Genomic DNA, 16,877 nt, shown 5'->3' on the forward strand with positions numbered 1-16,877 from the left:
AAGAGAACTTCAGAATGGCTTCAGAAAGGGGCAAGAGTGGTGGGACAAATACATCCTAGGGAGGGGGATTGTGCTGAGGTGGACTGATGGCAGTGTGTCTGTTACTTTAATATATGTTTAAATTTAAACACTCATCGTACCTTGTGATTACACAATCAGCCTTTGAATTGAGATCCATCATATGACTCTCATGCCGTGGATATGATTCGGTGTACAGCATGTGGTAGCAGGAGACACAGGATCCTGGGTCAGAGACAAAGGATGTATTTACTCATTGCACAGCAGACAGAATGAGTTTATGTTTGCACCAGCTGTCCTTACCCCATCAGGCCTAAGTGTATGTCCCACATGCAGTGGGTGTGTATCACAGCTGAGCTTAGGAAACCCCAGACTATTATAAGGAGGTAAAGCAAGCCTGCCTAGGCTTTGTCCTCTGCAACAAACAAATATTCCTGCTTCTCCAGAGGAAGACGCACTGTCTGTCTTCTTAGCCTGTTTGATGGACATTCATAAAAAGGAAGCCCGGAACAACTGGTCAGTGCTTCTATCCATAAGCACTTCTCACGTGGAAGATAAAGCACTTGCAGAAGTGAGAACAATCCTTGGAGAATTATTTCCTTTTATATACTTTTAGAATGGAGAACAAGGCAGTTATGTTCACACTTGCCACTGTAATTCAACAACGTACTGAACCTACAGCCAGTGCAGTAAAGCAAGAAAGCATCGAGATTGGACAGGAAGACATAAGACTTTTTTTGTAGATGACATGGATGAATATGTGTAAAATGTGTAGGAATTTGGATTTGCTCTACAGAACAAGTACTATAAATACTAAGTGAATTTAGGAGGATCCCGAAATGTAAGGTCAAACATTAAAATCAACTATTTACATTATATATCAAGCAACAGCCATTTGTAAAATTTCATGCACAGTAATGACAAATCATAGATTATACTGAAGAAAATACATGCAAGAGTAAAATTTACAAAGCATACTGAGAAAAATTAAATACCTAAATAACTGGAAAGATATCCCATGTTCATGGATTGAAAGAATCAAAGTTGTAATAATATCAAGTCTCCTAGAATTGGATTCTTTACACAAATTCATTGTAAACTCAGTAATGATTCCAATAAATATATTTATAGAAAGTGAAATGCTACTTTTAAATATAGATGGACATGCAAAGGACTTAAAATATCCAAACCATTTCTTTTTGAGACAGTCTTACTATGCAGTTTAGGCTGATGTTGAACTCACTTTGTAGCCCAGACTGACCTCAAATTCATGGCACTTCTCCTGTCTCAGCCTCCTGAGATTGTAATCCCCTCCTGGGATTACAGGTATGTGTTACCAATGCAGTTTTTTAAGGGTGTTTATGTTATGTATCTCCAAGACATACTGTAATAAATACATCAATCCTGACAATTGAGATTGACAGAATGACCAGCAAATAGATCTATAGGCCAGAATAGTCCAGAAATAGTCATATAACAATGCAACGGAAAAAAAGAAAATTCCTTTCAGTAAATGGTGGTGGAAGAACTGGACATTAACGTGGAAAAAATGCTGACTCACATACAAAATATTAATTTGAATGGCTACAAAGCTCCTGGAAGAGGCTATGGAAGACGTGCATTCTGTCTTGGGACAGAATCCAAAGCTTCCTAGACAGAGTAAAGGAAGACAACAATAAAAGAAATCCTTTTTAAAATCAAACTTCATAAAAAGTAAAAAAATCCTGCTCATCAAGTAGCTTTATTGAGGAAATAGACATCTATGGACTGGGAGGAATATTTGCAAAACAGATGTCTGACAGAGGGCTGGAATCTAGAACGTATACATCACTTCTACAACTCAATAATGAAAAGACAAATGAGTAAAAATTGGCAAAAGATCTGGACACAAACCTTTGCAAAGGATGATAAATGAGTGGTCAATAACCACATAAAAAAAGATGCCGACATTGTTAGCGATCAGGGAACTGTGAACTAAAATAACAATGAACAATGCTATGCCGCTCCACACCCATTCACTCGACTGGCATTAAAGACATTAACATGACTGGTGTTGGAAGAAGGTGGAGCTTGCACTCCGACACTGCTGATGGGAGTGTAAAACAGTACAAGCAGGCACACTGGAAGATTCTGGCAGTTTGTTACAAAAGTAAGCAAACACCTGATCTAGGATCTAGCAATTTTATTCCGGGATATTTATCCAACACGAGCAAAGCTCAGAAATGTGATGCACAGGGAAAGAAGCCTTAGGAAGACACGTATGCGTTATACTTTTCTATTTATATAAAATCCTGGAGTGGGCAAACTATTGTATGATAAAAATAATCAGAGCAACGCTTACCTGAGGACCGTGTTGAGAGTGCAGGCTTAGAGGAGACAGGGAGTGATTTTCAGGTGTGACAGTGATGTTTGGAGTATGCTGGTGTGTACATTGCCAAAACTTTTCAAACATGATTGATGCTGAAGACTGAGGGGCTCAGCAGATGTAAATTTCACCTAGAGAAAAACCACAAGCAAATATTTAAGCTTAGTTAATGATATGTATACTGGATTCTTTAAAGATGAACAGCACTGCTGTCTATTACACATCCAAAACATAAGATGCTTTAGTGGATGGGGAGATGAAAGGGAAGACAAGAATATATATTATAAAGCAAAGATACATATTATAAAGCAAATATTTACATATGTTAATTATGGGGTATAAGTCCTAAGTATATGAGTGTTCACTGAAAAATTCTTTTGCCTTTTCAATGTGTTTGAAATTTTCCTAGTAAATGTTGGGGAGATGGGGTGAACCGGGTATATAGCTCAGCATCATCAGCGCCTGCCTGGCAAGCATAAGATCCTGAGTTCGACTCAAAAAGGAGAGTTTTGAGGTGAATGTAAGAAAAATATTGCTGGGGAAAAAATGGTTGCAACATGCTTCAAATTTTAGGGAAATAAACTTTTGCCACATAGACTGGTGTACTTCGTTTTTGGGCCAGCACTGTGCATCAAAAGATGACATGAATTAATTAAAGAAGTTTTATATGAATGTTTAACTTCGAGGCTTATCATTTCTCTTTGTCGGGAGATGTCCCGCTGTCAGGAGCCTCCTTAGGAGGAACGAAGATGTGATTATGTCTCCGCACGTCTATTTGCAGTTTCCAGCTGCCCATCAGGCTCAGTCAACACGTCCACGTGCTGATCATTGTAATCAACCCATTTGTTCACTTAAAACAAACAAATCATTACTCTTTGGGGGAAAAATACCTTTAGTCTAAATTAACTAATTATTGGTTCCTACAAACATTAGCCAATTATTCTGTTTTTAAACTCCAACATAGAGACCTTCTGAGCTACTTTTTTCCCTCTCTCTCCTGGGAGAGCAGTCTAAGAACTTTCTTCTATTCCCCAACTTACATGTCCAATGAAAAGAAAATGCAGTGGGTCTTTTACACACACACACACACACACACACACACACATACAAATACGCGCGCGCAACAGGAAGATGAGAAGCATTTCATTTTCCTGTATGTATCAGAGTTTCAATTACATTGTGAAGTGTTTAAAAGCTCATTATCATAAAATCACAACTTGTGAGCTATAGCCACGCCAAGTGGTGGGAGAGAGGTTCAGTGACAGCAGAGGCCGTGGCACTCCCATTGGCATCCAGGCTCTGTTCCCAGGAAACTGTCCCTCCCCAGAAAAAAAATCAGGCTCAGAGATGCACACCCTTCCTGTGCTTCACAGCCAAAGTGAGAAGACCTCTTACTCCAAGATGTCTGTGCGTCTCGTCTACAATGCATGAGGACTCTTTTGTGGGCACTCCTCCCTGGGAGGTTTCCTAGAAGAAGTGAGTTGCTAGACCATTTGGAATGCCAAGGAAATATGGAACCAATAGAGCAAGGGAAAGGTCATTCCAGAGGGAGTGAGAGAGCGGCGGGAAGACTGCACAGACCCTGATGACTGGGCATGGGAGATGCTTGGCAGCCCACACTGCATCATCCTGTCCTGTGCACAGCTCCTCGTGGCCAGGTGCTCCCTTTAGAATGACCATCAGGCCACCTTGATAAAGCACCAGAAACCAAGGTCTCTCTGAGAGCTAGCCCTTCCCTTCCCTGCACTCTGACTGTCCTTGAGACCAAGGAAGGAATTGTACTGGGCACACTTTGCCACATGTCCCCTCTCCCCCAGCACTGCTGCAGAGGTGTCCGAGAACACACTGTCCCTTCCAAGCCTGGGTCACTCTGCATTCTGGGCAGGCATCCCAAGAAGGGGGCCTCCGTTCCAGCCATCCTCAAAGATCGGGCCCTAATTGCTTGGCAGTGAGTCTCATGGCTCCTCAGGGTCCCTGGCAGGAGTGTGACAGTCATGTTAGCTCTGCATCAGGTCCACCTCCCTGGCTTCTTCCCTGACCACTGCAGCAGCCTGAATCGTTGCTGCAGGGCCTGGCTGGCTGACATGGTGACTGAGGCTCTGGAGCCAGGGGCACAGATTGAGATGCTTGGCTCATGTTGGTAATGGTCCCCACCCTGTCTCCTTACCTCTGCTGCCATCTCAGATACACGCCTTCTTTCCTGGTACAGTGCAAAGAGTCTCCTCGGACCAGCAATCCAGGCTTTCCCTATGCCAACAACACCATCTGGAAAATAGATTTGTACCCTCATAAAAGAAGGTTCAAGAACTGAACCAGTGAAAGAAAACTCTCGGCAGCAGGGTGGGAATGTTAAGCTGGATAAGAGGCCCCCAGTGACTGTGTTGACTGACTATTCTGAGCAGGTTTACAAATCACGGTATTTGGCTATAGATGTTCAGTCAGCCGACATTCCAGGAATGAGACACCCAACACAGGAAGTCTGTCTGAGCAGGGCATGAGATGGGCGGGGAAACAAAATTTATTGACAGTCAACCCAGGACAGCCCAGGAGACAGCATGGCTCTGAAACTAATGCAGGTACAGATGGAAGTGGAGACGCAGATTTTGTTAAGCAGCTATTATAGTGCCTGGCAGGTAGTTCGTTCTCTCTCTCTCTCTCTCTGTCTCTCAGTAGGTGCTATTATTTGTTTTCTAGAGAAGTATCAGGGACACAGATTGACAGAAGGGAGGGGGTGGCAGAAACACAGAAACCGTTCTGTCTGTCAACTGGTGAGTTCAAGGGCATGACAGTTACTAGGACTTTCCAAGGTCCTTCTCAGGTTGCTAGGAAAAGAAGTTCCAGCTTTACTGATGCAGATGTCAGCTGAGGTTGGTGCTGGAATTTATTTATAACCAGCAGGACCTCAAGCTGCAAAGACATGACTCCCTGACTTTATTTTGGTGGCACCCCACCTCTAGAACCCCGTAGATACGATGAGCCTGTGCCAGCTATGAAGGCGGAGGCTCACAAGCATGGGGACTGTGGTGGTCCCGTCAGACCGGAAGTCTAGTGTGGACTCCACCCTCAGGGAATCCCTGCCCTCAGGAACTGGTCTGCCCCTTCAGATGAGAAGTTTCAGCTCACAGCGACTGGCCTCACCATGTGGGCTGCCTGGGCAGGGCATAGGCTTTTTGAAGCCTCCTGTGCAGAAGGGATGGAGATTAGGATCCTGGCCAAGGTGGAAGACTCAGCCACACCTCGTGGAGAATCAAACAGAAGTGACAGAGGATGTGACGTCCAGGGTTGGCTGGAGAGGACCTGCTGCTCCCCCTCCCTCTCTGCAGCAGGCTGTGTCACATGTGTGGTGACGGCCCGCACAGAGCTCCAGCAGGACCACAAACAAGTGTGTTTCTCTCCCTGCTCGTGTCTGAGTTATTGCTTTCCCTTGGCCTCCAAGGAAAGGAGCATTTCATTGGCTGGGTTTAGAAGCAAAACCTAAAAAGCAGCTTGCTTTTATTTTCTGACGAGGAGAGAGAAGTTGCTAGGAGGAGTAAGAGGGATGGATTTGAGAAGTGAGAGGAAGGACCACTCCTGAGGAGGAGGAAAGGATGGGGCCTGGGGACAAAGGAGAAACAGTGAGATGCACGGGGCTGGAGTAGGGCTGAGGGGGATGGTGGCTGGGGAGGAGGAGAGGGAAGATGCATTGCAGGGAAATATTAGTCCCTTCTCCTGAGTGTCCATGCAGTGGGAAGGCCAGGGCCAGTGGTGAGCATCCACAGGAAAAGCTTCAGTTCCCTGAAGATGCTGTCTGGCCCAGGGGCTAGGGCTGCAGAGTCACCTGGAGACCAAGCGGTGAGGACAGGATTTTTTCAGGTCATTGGGAGTCAGGTCACCCCCCAGGTTCCTGTCTTGGGATTTGAGACTCCCGAGACAGCACCTGGTGCTCCCCTTTACTTGTGAAGCAGGGAGGAGAGAAGGTTTGATTTAGGGGCTGTTGAACTGGCCCTTCTCCCTTAACTCAGCAACCACACTGCAGAGTGCTGAGGAGGGAGATGCAGTGACCCCACCCTGCACCCGAGCTGCTCTCTGAGGCCAGCTGTGCTCGGGGCTCCCTGTCTTTGACATCCTGCTCTTCTTGTCCAAGTGCCTTCAGGCTTCTGTGGCCTGTCCCAGGCCCACCACTTTTTACACTGGCACTCAACATGTGTTCCCCTCTTACGGTCTTTATGCCACCCCAGTCTTCATGCCCACATCATCCTCTATTCATCCTTAACATTGATGGTGTCATGGCATATTTTGATTATACTTGCTGTGATCGGTTAAGCATTGACGGAGGTCCTTGAGGGCAACAGCTGTGTCTTGTTTACCTTTGGTTACTTAGCACAGGGCTGGAAACATGAACAGCACCCAGGAGCCTTCAAGACAAATGAGACAGAGGAGCTGTACAGATACTGCGGCATGGGTGGGTGACACATGACCTTGGATGCAGACAGCCATCGAGACACTGTGCCAGTGCTGCATGGTCTTGAGAGACTATTTTTTCAAGGTTGCCATGAGGATTAAAAGTGACATATATAAACTGGTTGGCCCTGATTCTGGCATGTACTGCAGTAGGTGCTTGATACCTAGCAGTGGTTTTATATCCCAGGCTCCCTGAGCGCTGGGATCAGTCCCAACACACAGCCCCTTGCCCTCTGACCCCTTTGTCAGTTCCTCCCACCGGACCTCTGGACAGTTCTGTTCTAGGAAGCAGATGCGGATTCTTTCTCGGGAAGAAGCAGTCTTCTCGTGTCTCTGCCAGCACTGTCACAGTGTCTGCCACAGGACTGTGGATAGGAGGTGCAAACGTGCTCCCTAATTTGAGAAGATGGTGTTTGGAATGCCTGTCACCGGCTATGTTTAGCTCTGAATTCCCCCAAATAGCATCAGAGAGGAAAAGTCTCTCAGCTAAACAGCTCCCATCCAGCTGGAGAATACGATAATCATAATTGTTATTTTTGTTATTGATATCATTATTTGGTAACTAAATAAATTAATGGGACTTAGGTGTCCATTGACATCAGAAAAATGGCATTTAACAATATTAGTGATCAATAGCCCTTGCATGCTGTGCCATCAGACATGACACTCTACAAATAAGGAACCTGGTTTGCGAAGAGGAGATGTAACTTGTATGCCAACATTATTGCCAAAACTAGAGCCCAATGGAGCCATCATTTGGGGGTCACTGTTAAGCACTGTTAAGAGGAATTTGCACAACAATATTTAGCTGGTTTCCACCAAGAAGCTTATCCATCCTTTGGCTCATCCTTGTGTCTGCTTCTGCTGTTTAAAATCTTCTCCCAGTGCTTCGGAGGCCATGTGGGGCACTGGGCTAGGAGTCTTAATTCTGCCCAAACTATCTCTGTGACCTTATTTTACTTTTTTGAGCTTCATATTCTTCACTTATCTACCTGTTGTGTATCACACATGCATCCATCTGTCCATCTACCTCTCCACCCATCTATCCATGCATCCGTCTTTCCATCCACCCATGTATCCACCCATCCATTCATTCATCCATGTATGCACGCATCCATTGACCCACCCATTTACCCATCCACCTATTCATGCATCTATTTTTCATTCATGCATCCCTGAATCCATCCACACATCCTTCCATGAACTCTCATATCCACCCACAGATTAAAAAAATAACCTGTGTGTTCAACTTGGAATATAAAGGATCTGACTGAAGTTCTGGCGCTATTTTTGTCTTCTAGGACCTACAAGCATCTCATTAATAGGAAGGAGCGTGTTTCCTGACACATCCTCAAGGAAGCCTGAAGAGCAGCACATGCCAAGGAGAAGCAGCAGAAGCAAAGAGAACTCCAAATAGTAAACACTCTACAGGTTCTCAATCCTGGTACTGCAGCATAATGAGAGGTGACTCATGGGTTCTACTTGCCTAGTTCGTGTGCATGGACATGAATGTGCACACACATGTACACATGCATGTACACACACACACACACACACACACACACACACACACACACCAGACTCTTTCCTATTCTTAGTTACCTTTACTAAACTCTCCAAAAGTAATCCTGGAGAAAATTGGGAGATGAAAGAGCCATTCACTAACCTGCTGCAGGTATGGAAGAGACCAGAGAAGGTCAAGGATGAGGGTTGTGATTGTCATCCAGGGGTCACCTCCCTGAAGAAGCAGCCACTCCACATCGCTCTTTGTTGGAGGCTGGGCAAGTCCACTTACTCTTTGGGCCTCACTGTCCTCATCAGCAAAATGGAGAGAGGATGTTAGAATCTGCACCATGAGAGATCATGTCCATTGCTCATGAGTGAGTGACCCCTGGACACCTTGCCTCTGACACTGAGTCTGATTATGTTTTTAACTTTCCACTCTCAGATACTAGAATATCATGACCCAGTCATCTGACCCCTTTGTTCCTTTTTGGGGTAGAAAGGGGGCTGGGTCCTGGAGTTCAAACTCATAACCTCAAGCTTGCCAGGCACATGCTTGAGCTGCTGAGCTCAATCCCCCGCTCCTTATTCCTGGCCCTTTGTCTCTCCCCCCACCATGATTGTCTCTATCCCAACCCACTTCTGCTAAATCCAGCCCCTCTGTGTTCTCTCAGAATCCATTCACTGAGCTAGAAGTTCCCTGCTCTTGGCTGAGGAGGCTGAGTGCACAGGGACACAGCTAGACCCATCTGCGAGACAAGGGGAGCCCAGGTCCCGAGAGGGGTTCCACCTCTTGTCCAAGTTAATGGGAGAAAGGCGCAGAAGAGAGGGACTGAATTTCAGTCACAATGTGATTATTGGCCTTTTGAAGTTTTGCTGAGGTTTTTGTCACCTGGTTGGCTCAATATCATTAACCAAATGCTTGTCTCACAAGTCGGTTTTGGGCCAGTTCAAATTTAATTACGTCCTAGCTAAGTAAAAGCAACCGAGAGGGGGGGAGAGAGAGAGAGAGAGAGAGAGAGAGAGAGAGAGAGAGAGAGGGTCAGTCTTGGACCAGACAACTCCTAGCTCTCCTATTCTCCCCAAAAGCATCAGCAGTCCTTGTGAAGCGAGTGCAGATGGGTCAGCCCTGGGTCAGAGGGAAAGAAATAACAAAGTCCCTCTAGCAGTAGCACTGCTCCCCAGGGCTGGGTCGAATGGGAACGCTGATGGAGTTTCCGTGGAGTAAGTGCTCCGGCTGCCTGGTTCTATGCCTTGGGGAGCTCTTTGCCCTCCATTGTCCATATCTAAAACATCCAGGCTTTCTTATGACATCCTCTATCACATTCTCTTATCACAATTCACATTAGAGTGTATATAACTGGTGAGAACTTGCTCTTCCTCTATTAAGAGTTACATTTTATTAACAATTTAACTGGTAGAAGGTATAATAAAAATATTGTAAGTGTTTAAATAAAAAATTACAGTGAAAGAAACATTGTCATTAATCCTTTCAAAATACTCCTCCTTTTTCCACCCTTCTTGCCAGTTTCTGAAGCAGGTCTGGAGCCCTCTTTCATGAGTGTCTTTAGTTGTGCTGTCATGGCTGTCTCAGTGCATTAAATTGATGCAAAATATTTGCCTTTCATGATCATTTTGACTTTGGGGAAGAGGCAGAAGTCACCTGGTGCCAGGTCTGATGACTGAGGTAGGTGAGGACACCCCGTGTTTTTATTTGACAGACATTGCCTTCCCGGAAGCAATGTGTGATGGAGAGTTGTCACGATAGAGGATGAAACCATTTGCTCACTTCTCAGGCTCTTTGCTGTGTGTATAGTCTCCTATTCACACTACTAAGCCATGTAATATTCAGGGCTCAGCACAGTGCTCCTGGGTATATGCTCACCCTGCACAATTCCATTCAGGTTAAAAAAAAAAACACCATCAACTTCACTTTGAGATTGAATCTTGATTGATATACTTTGTTCATAGAAGGAGAATTGGGTGATTTTTACTGAGAACTCTAAATCTTGGTCTCAGGACTGTAAGTATAGGCCTAAGTGTCATCCTTTGTGATAACATTTCATTAAAAGCTGGAATATGCAGCAGCACAGTCACACAACTCTGGTGTAATTGACAAACACAGTTTTGCGTTTATGTTCAGTGGTCAAAGCTATGGAACAAATTTCACACTCACTTGCCTCAATGAAAAATCTTAGCCAGGAAATAGATGAAGATGTGTTGGAATCCATGCATCTAAACACTTAGGCAACTACAGGTCCATAAGCAATGAAATATAGGAAGATAAGGCAGGTGGGGAGGGAAGAGAAAGAGCCAAGGGTGACCTACATTCTTATAGAAAATGAGGGCAGAAAGCCAGTTAGGGAAGGATGACATCTTCTGTGAGCTCACTGGGTGACAATGGGCTGAGAGATGAGTAGGGGGAGAGGATGTGAGGAGGAATGAAGGCTTTCTTTTAGAATATGTGACTGTTAAAGAGATGGGAGGATCCCTTCATAAAGGTCGTGTGCTTAGGGTCAGAGTCAATGCAGATGGGTTAATGCATTGCAGATGGGTGGATAGAATGAGTTCTTCACAGACACAGGAGAAAGGCTCCACATTATGGGGAAAGATGACATCTGGTCAGAAGAAAGTATACTTCTTTCTTTATTTTCAGGAATGAAAAGATGGGCTGATTGTTAATGGGATTGGGAGAACCCAGGCCCCATAGCCTGAATCTTAGTGATTGATGTACAAACCTTGTTATCTACTGAGATGAAGCTGGGCAAGAGAAAAGGCCTTCAGAGGAGCTGAGGAAGTTTCACACCATGGAGAGGGGGAGAAAGGGGTCTCCTGAAGCCAAGTCCCAAGAGGGGATAAGGAGCCAGATACCATGGGAGGTCGGGGCCAGGTCAAGGATGTGGTTTTTCTCCTGGGCTCAGTAGCAGAGATACAAAGACAGGAGAATATAACAAAACGAATGCTTTCAGGATGCACAAGGCAGGTTAAGTAGGAGGTGAGGATGGTGGTGGTTATACAGAGAGCTGATATAACCTTCCCCAAAACTAGATCTTTATAGCTATGGAGAAGGGAAGAGAGACAGAGAGGGAGAAAGGGATGGAGAGGGAACGAGTATGGAAATACATTTGTTTGGGCTAGTACATTAGCTTTAAGTTCAGTCCATAGAACATTCTAGGCTAGCTACCTCCTGGATCTTCTCCCTTCCTCCTCCATCTTCCTCTCTCTTGCCTCATTTAGCGGGGCTTGATGTGATTACAATGGTACACCTGTCACCCCTTTCCTCCCTCAAAATGTCTTCAAATTCAGTCTACACCCAAAATAGAAATTGTTGGGAGCCGCGTCTGTGATAGCTCGCCTTGCGCGGCGGACGTGCGGCCTGTGGTAAAGAGCAAAGCCTGAGGTAGATTACCCCTCCCATCGAATATGTTAGTTTCCTGCTTACCACGTAAACAACCCGCTCAACAATATAGTCTGCCTGGCAACTGATGATGTTAGCCAATCAGCTTGCCTTGCTTACTTTAACATGATTGGACACTGTACCCGTATATATACCGGTGCCACCCCTGGGCGGAAGAAGAAGCCAGGTAGAAGCCCAGAAGTAAAAGCCCAAAAGGAGCCGCGGAGAGCGGACCGGTAGAGGCTTTGGGGCAGACTGAAGCACAAAAGGAGCCGCGGGGAGCGGACCAGAGGAGGCTTCAGCTGGGAGAACCCAGGGCAGGCTGTACGGAGAAGGAAAATAAAAAGAAAAGGTTGTCCACTACCAGACTTTGTCGTGTGTCCTTCCTGCCGGCCGGGAGCGGACATCGACATTTGGAGGCCCGCCCAGGGACTGATCACCCCCGAGACGTGGAAGTGGACAACGCTCCAGTACAGAGCTGCGAGACAGGTGAGTTGGGGATAAGCCTGGGCTCTGGGTGGCGCGCACCTACAGGGCTTTTAGACTCCCCTTAGGCTCACACGTAAGTGGCGGATTCCTTGGGCCTCACGCGGTGAGTAACATATTAAAAGATGGGAAACATGTTAGGTAGCAACACTAAGAGCGAGGGTGGTTGTGGAGAAAGCTCTCAAGAGCTTACAAAAGTACGCAGGGTATCTGAGCAGGCCCAGTCAGGGAGCTCCCGAGAGGGGTCCGTCAAGGGGAACAAGGATGCTAAGGAGGAGGACGGGGCTCTAGCCTCGGAGTCGTCTGACTCCGAGGACGAGGGAAAGTTGAATGGCAAGGAGGCCAAAGAGACCAGCTGTCAGGAGCCTAAATCGCTCAATAAGGAGTCGCAGGGTTCTTTTCCAGCGTTGCCCCGCGAATTGCGCTCTGCTCAACCTGGTCTGCGGAGGAGTAGAGAGCTCCTGAGCGCTCCCCGGCGCGAGAGGGAGGCGATCCCTCGCCACGAGGCGGCCGCCTGGGAGCTCCCTCCCCTTTCGCCAGAACAGGAAGTGATGCACGGGCCCCCATTTTCCGCCCAATCACGGCCGCTGTCTTATGCTCCGCCGCCGGCGGGTCGGTATTTTTACAGGCGGCTTTGGCAGGGGGGACGCTTGTCTCATGAGGTACATCCACCTGGGATAGATAGTGGCCCCTACGGGATATTTCCTGTACAAGTAGCTATGGGCCAGGGACGCAATGTATGGGAGCCTTTTGAGATAAAGCAGATTAGAGAACTTAAAAATGCAGTTACAACCTTTGGGCCGACTGCGCCTTACACCATTGCCATGCTGGAGAATCTGTCTTCTGGGCCCCTCACCCCCGCGGACTGGATTCAGCTGGCAAAGGCGTGTCTGCCCTCGGGCAGTTACCTGGATTGGCGAGCCTGGTATGCAGAGTTCTCTGCCGAGCAGGCTGAGAAAAACGCCGGTCGAGGAAATGGGGGCTGGGGATTTAGCTTAGCGGCATAAGCGCCTGCCTTGTAAGCAGGCAATCGCCAGTTCGATCCCTGGTACCAATAAAAAAAAAAAAAAAAAAAAAAAACGAAAAAGATAAAAATAAAAAATAAAAAATAAAAAACAAAAAGGGGGAGTAAGCCAAGGCCTGCCTCCAAAGGCGCGGTTATCTATGGCATGACAATGGATGGGCCCAGATCCGGTAGTCAGCTGGAACCGAGGCGCGGTTTGTGTTTTCCCACAGGAACCGGGACGAGAACCACTGTGGATACCGGAGAGACTGACACGGGCAACAAAGCCCTCGACTGAAGATCAGACCTGCCCTACTGGAGATCCATCACAGACCAACCAATAAGATGAATAGAAATAGCGGTAGCCCGAAATGGACAAGAAGATCCTCAGGCATATGCATGGCTTGCTCAATTGGCCCACGACCGAGTCTAGATATGGCGGGCATCCCTCATTCTCCTCCATAAGGTGACAATACACAGCAGGGTAGGTGAGTCAATGACGGGTAAGAGCGTGCCTCCCCAGCACGACTCGACCTAAGCCAGGCCCTACCCCATCCTGCACGTAAGCCGCTGGACTGTTAGATGCTGCCCAGGTCTAAATTTCTCTCCGAGGGGATTTCTTTACGGAGAGGAAATGAGTGCAAGCTTGTGTGCATCCAGGTTCCGTCCAGTTTGTGCCTGGCCCTAGAAAAAGGACGAGGGCCTCAGGGCCTTGGCAGACCATGGCATGGCCAACCAGGGTCTAAGCCAAGGACCTACGGTGGACCTACACATAGGGCATAAGCCTCTGCACCCAGTCCAGGAAGGGCTACGATGCGCACATTCATAAAAAATAAAATAGGGGGAGATGTTGGGAGCCGCGTCTGTGATAGCTCGCCTTGCGCGGCGGACGTGCGGCCTGTGGTAAAGAGCAAAGCCTGAGGTAGATTACCCCTCCCATCGAATATGTTAGTTTCCTGCTTACCGCGTAAACAACCCGCTCAACAATATAGTCTGCCTGGCAACTGATGATGTTAGCCAATCAGCTTGCCTTGCTTACTTTAACATGATTGGACACTGTACCCGTATATATACCGGTGCCACCCCTGGGCGGAAGAAGAAGCCAGGTAGAAGCCCAGAAGTAAAAGCCCAAAAGGAGCCGCGGAGAGCGGACCGGTAGAGGCTTTGGGGCAGACTGAAGCACAAAAGGAGCCGCGGGGAGCGGACCAGAGGAGGCTTCAGCTGGGAGAACCCAGGGCAGGCTGTACGGAGAAGGAAAATAAAAAGAAAAGGTTGTCCACTACCAGACTTTGTCGTGTGTCCTTCCTGCCGGCCGGGAGCGGACATCGACAAGAAATTATTTTGTGTTACATGCTATTTGGAATTCCATGAGCTTCCTCCTCTTCTTCTTCCATTGACATAGGTAATCAAAGCCAAGTTATATTTGATTTTAAATAGCAGGTATAATCACACCAACTGAGCAATCCCATTCGCCCTATGGGCCTCTTATTCCCCCACCTTTCCCATAATAGAGGTGGAATAAATGATTCAAAAGATTCAAAAGTCATGTTATAAGTCCCAACAGTCTGGCCTGACTCAGCCCTGACTCAGCCCTGTCCAGTTCTGCCCAGCCCACCATCCAACCCCATCCAGATTTCAGCACCAAGGCTAGCGCCCACTAGTAACTGCCAAGGGTTCAAAGAAAGCAGCCTTACTGGACAGGGTTGCAAAACTTGTTTTAACCTTTCTAGATCCAAAATCTCAGGAGAACTGTGTAATTAACCTAGGTCAGGGCTGCAGATCCCTGCTGGCCATAGCTGGCCAGATAGGCAGAGTGGTGTGAAATTGTTGACAGCCAAAGTAGAAGGGGGAATCATAATGAGATTTATGGGCTGTGAGTTTTCCCTCAGTCACTCCCTCTTTCCCTGCTCCCTCCCTTTAACTCCTCAACCAGTTCCTGGTGGTGCATTCGAAGGAGAAGTGTCCACCTGGAGTTGCACAAGGGAGGCCCAGGAGGGACACGGAGGTGGGCTAAGTGTGGAGACAAGTATGATCCCAGCCCAGCTCTGCCACATGTCATCTCTGTCCTGGGGATTTAACTTGTTTAAGAGAGAACCCAACTAGATGATCTAAGAAGTTCCTAGCAGACTGTCTTAGCCTGGATTCGCTCAGAAGCAGTCCCTGAGACTAGGACTCAAGTGCAAGTAGTTAATTTAAGAGGTGAGCCAGGAAACAACAGCAGGGGACTGAGGAGTGAAACAGGAAAATCCAGCCAATGCATGTCTGCAGATGACTGGTTTAGCACTGTGAATGAGTGGTACTCGACTCCTTCCAGGAACTTGGGGGAGATGGTGCAAGGCATGTGTCCCAGCCTAGAGTTATCAAACTTGAGGGAGGTCATTCATCACTAAAGTGTCATTTATCATTGATTTGGAACATCTCTCTGGGTATTAACTCCCCAGCACTCACAGCATTTTGGTATGAGAGCCAAGCACGCCACTACTGCCAGAGGAAGCCCCAGGCAGGAAGATGCAGGTGCTTGCAATAAGAGATGCTCAGCAAACACAGAAGCAGTGATTGCTGAGGCTATGTGGGCAGGGCTTCCACAGCATCCAGCATGCATATTTAATATCTGCAGAATCCTATGACTTCCTTTGGCCAAATGAAGGGTAAAATGAATCACTCACCTGGGAAGGATTAGCAGGAAAATAGTTTTTGTTCTCTTTACTTTGAATGTCTGAACATTTCCTTCCTTTCAAACTGAAAATCTACACATGCAGAACATTTTTCATGCATTAAAAAGGCAGAGAGTTGGTATTAGAGAATCAGACCCACTAGCTATTATGGGTGAACTATTCAACCTGTGTGAGTTTCAACTTTTACACCTGCAAAGAGGGGAATACCAGTAGTTCTCTTACAGACAGAGCTGTTATGATAATTAAAGGTAGTGGGTAAGTGGTTAAAAGAAGAAAAGAAGGGGTCGATTTGGCTTCGGCAAGGTTCCAGATGGAACTGTGTCTAATTCCTCCAATGGACTGTCCAGCAGCCATGTTGTGACATAGAAAAGGGGAGGAGAAAATGTAGCTCATCTGAGTCAACTTGTACATGTAGGTAGAGCACAAATATGATGGGGAGTGGGTGACAGTGGGGGCACATTGTGTTCTAGGGTGGTGTATGATCTTGGATTTAGGTGAGACCTCTAGGTGTTGCCTCTGACAGCAGACACCAAACCAGATAGGAAGACAGGAATTAGACTCAAGGAAGAGAAATCACCAAAGTTGCATGTTCCAAGATAGTCCCAGCAATGACTCTTAAAAAGGGTTATGATTCAAGGCAAAAAAAATACAATGGAAACCTTAATGGTATGTGTTATTACCTCCATCTGAAACTTCATGTGGAGATAAAGGAAGAGCAGAAATATTCATTCCAAACCTCCCTTGATGGAGTTGAGAAAGTGGTCTGATTTTCTATCTATCTATCTATCTATCTATCTATCTATCTATCTATCTGTATCTCTCCTTAGCAAAAGCTTGGAATAATTAGACTCATGCAGAAGAGGAATATGATCACCTTGTTTTATGAAAAGAATTGTCAGGACTGAAAAAAGAGTTTCTACACTTGCCAGTCACATGCAAGGTTTGAATGGACTCTGAGAAAATGGGAGGCTGCATGGAAAGAAATAGAAG

Source organism: Cavia porcellus, unplaced genomic scaffold (assembly GCF_034190915.1).
Source record: "Cavia porcellus strain 051 isolate PalLab524CR breed Dunkin Hartley unplaced genomic scaffold, mCavPor4.1 scaffold_28, whole genome shotgun sequence".
In the NCBI taxonomy this organism is placed as follows: Eukaryota; Metazoa; Chordata; class Mammalia; order Rodentia; family Caviidae; genus Cavia; species Cavia porcellus.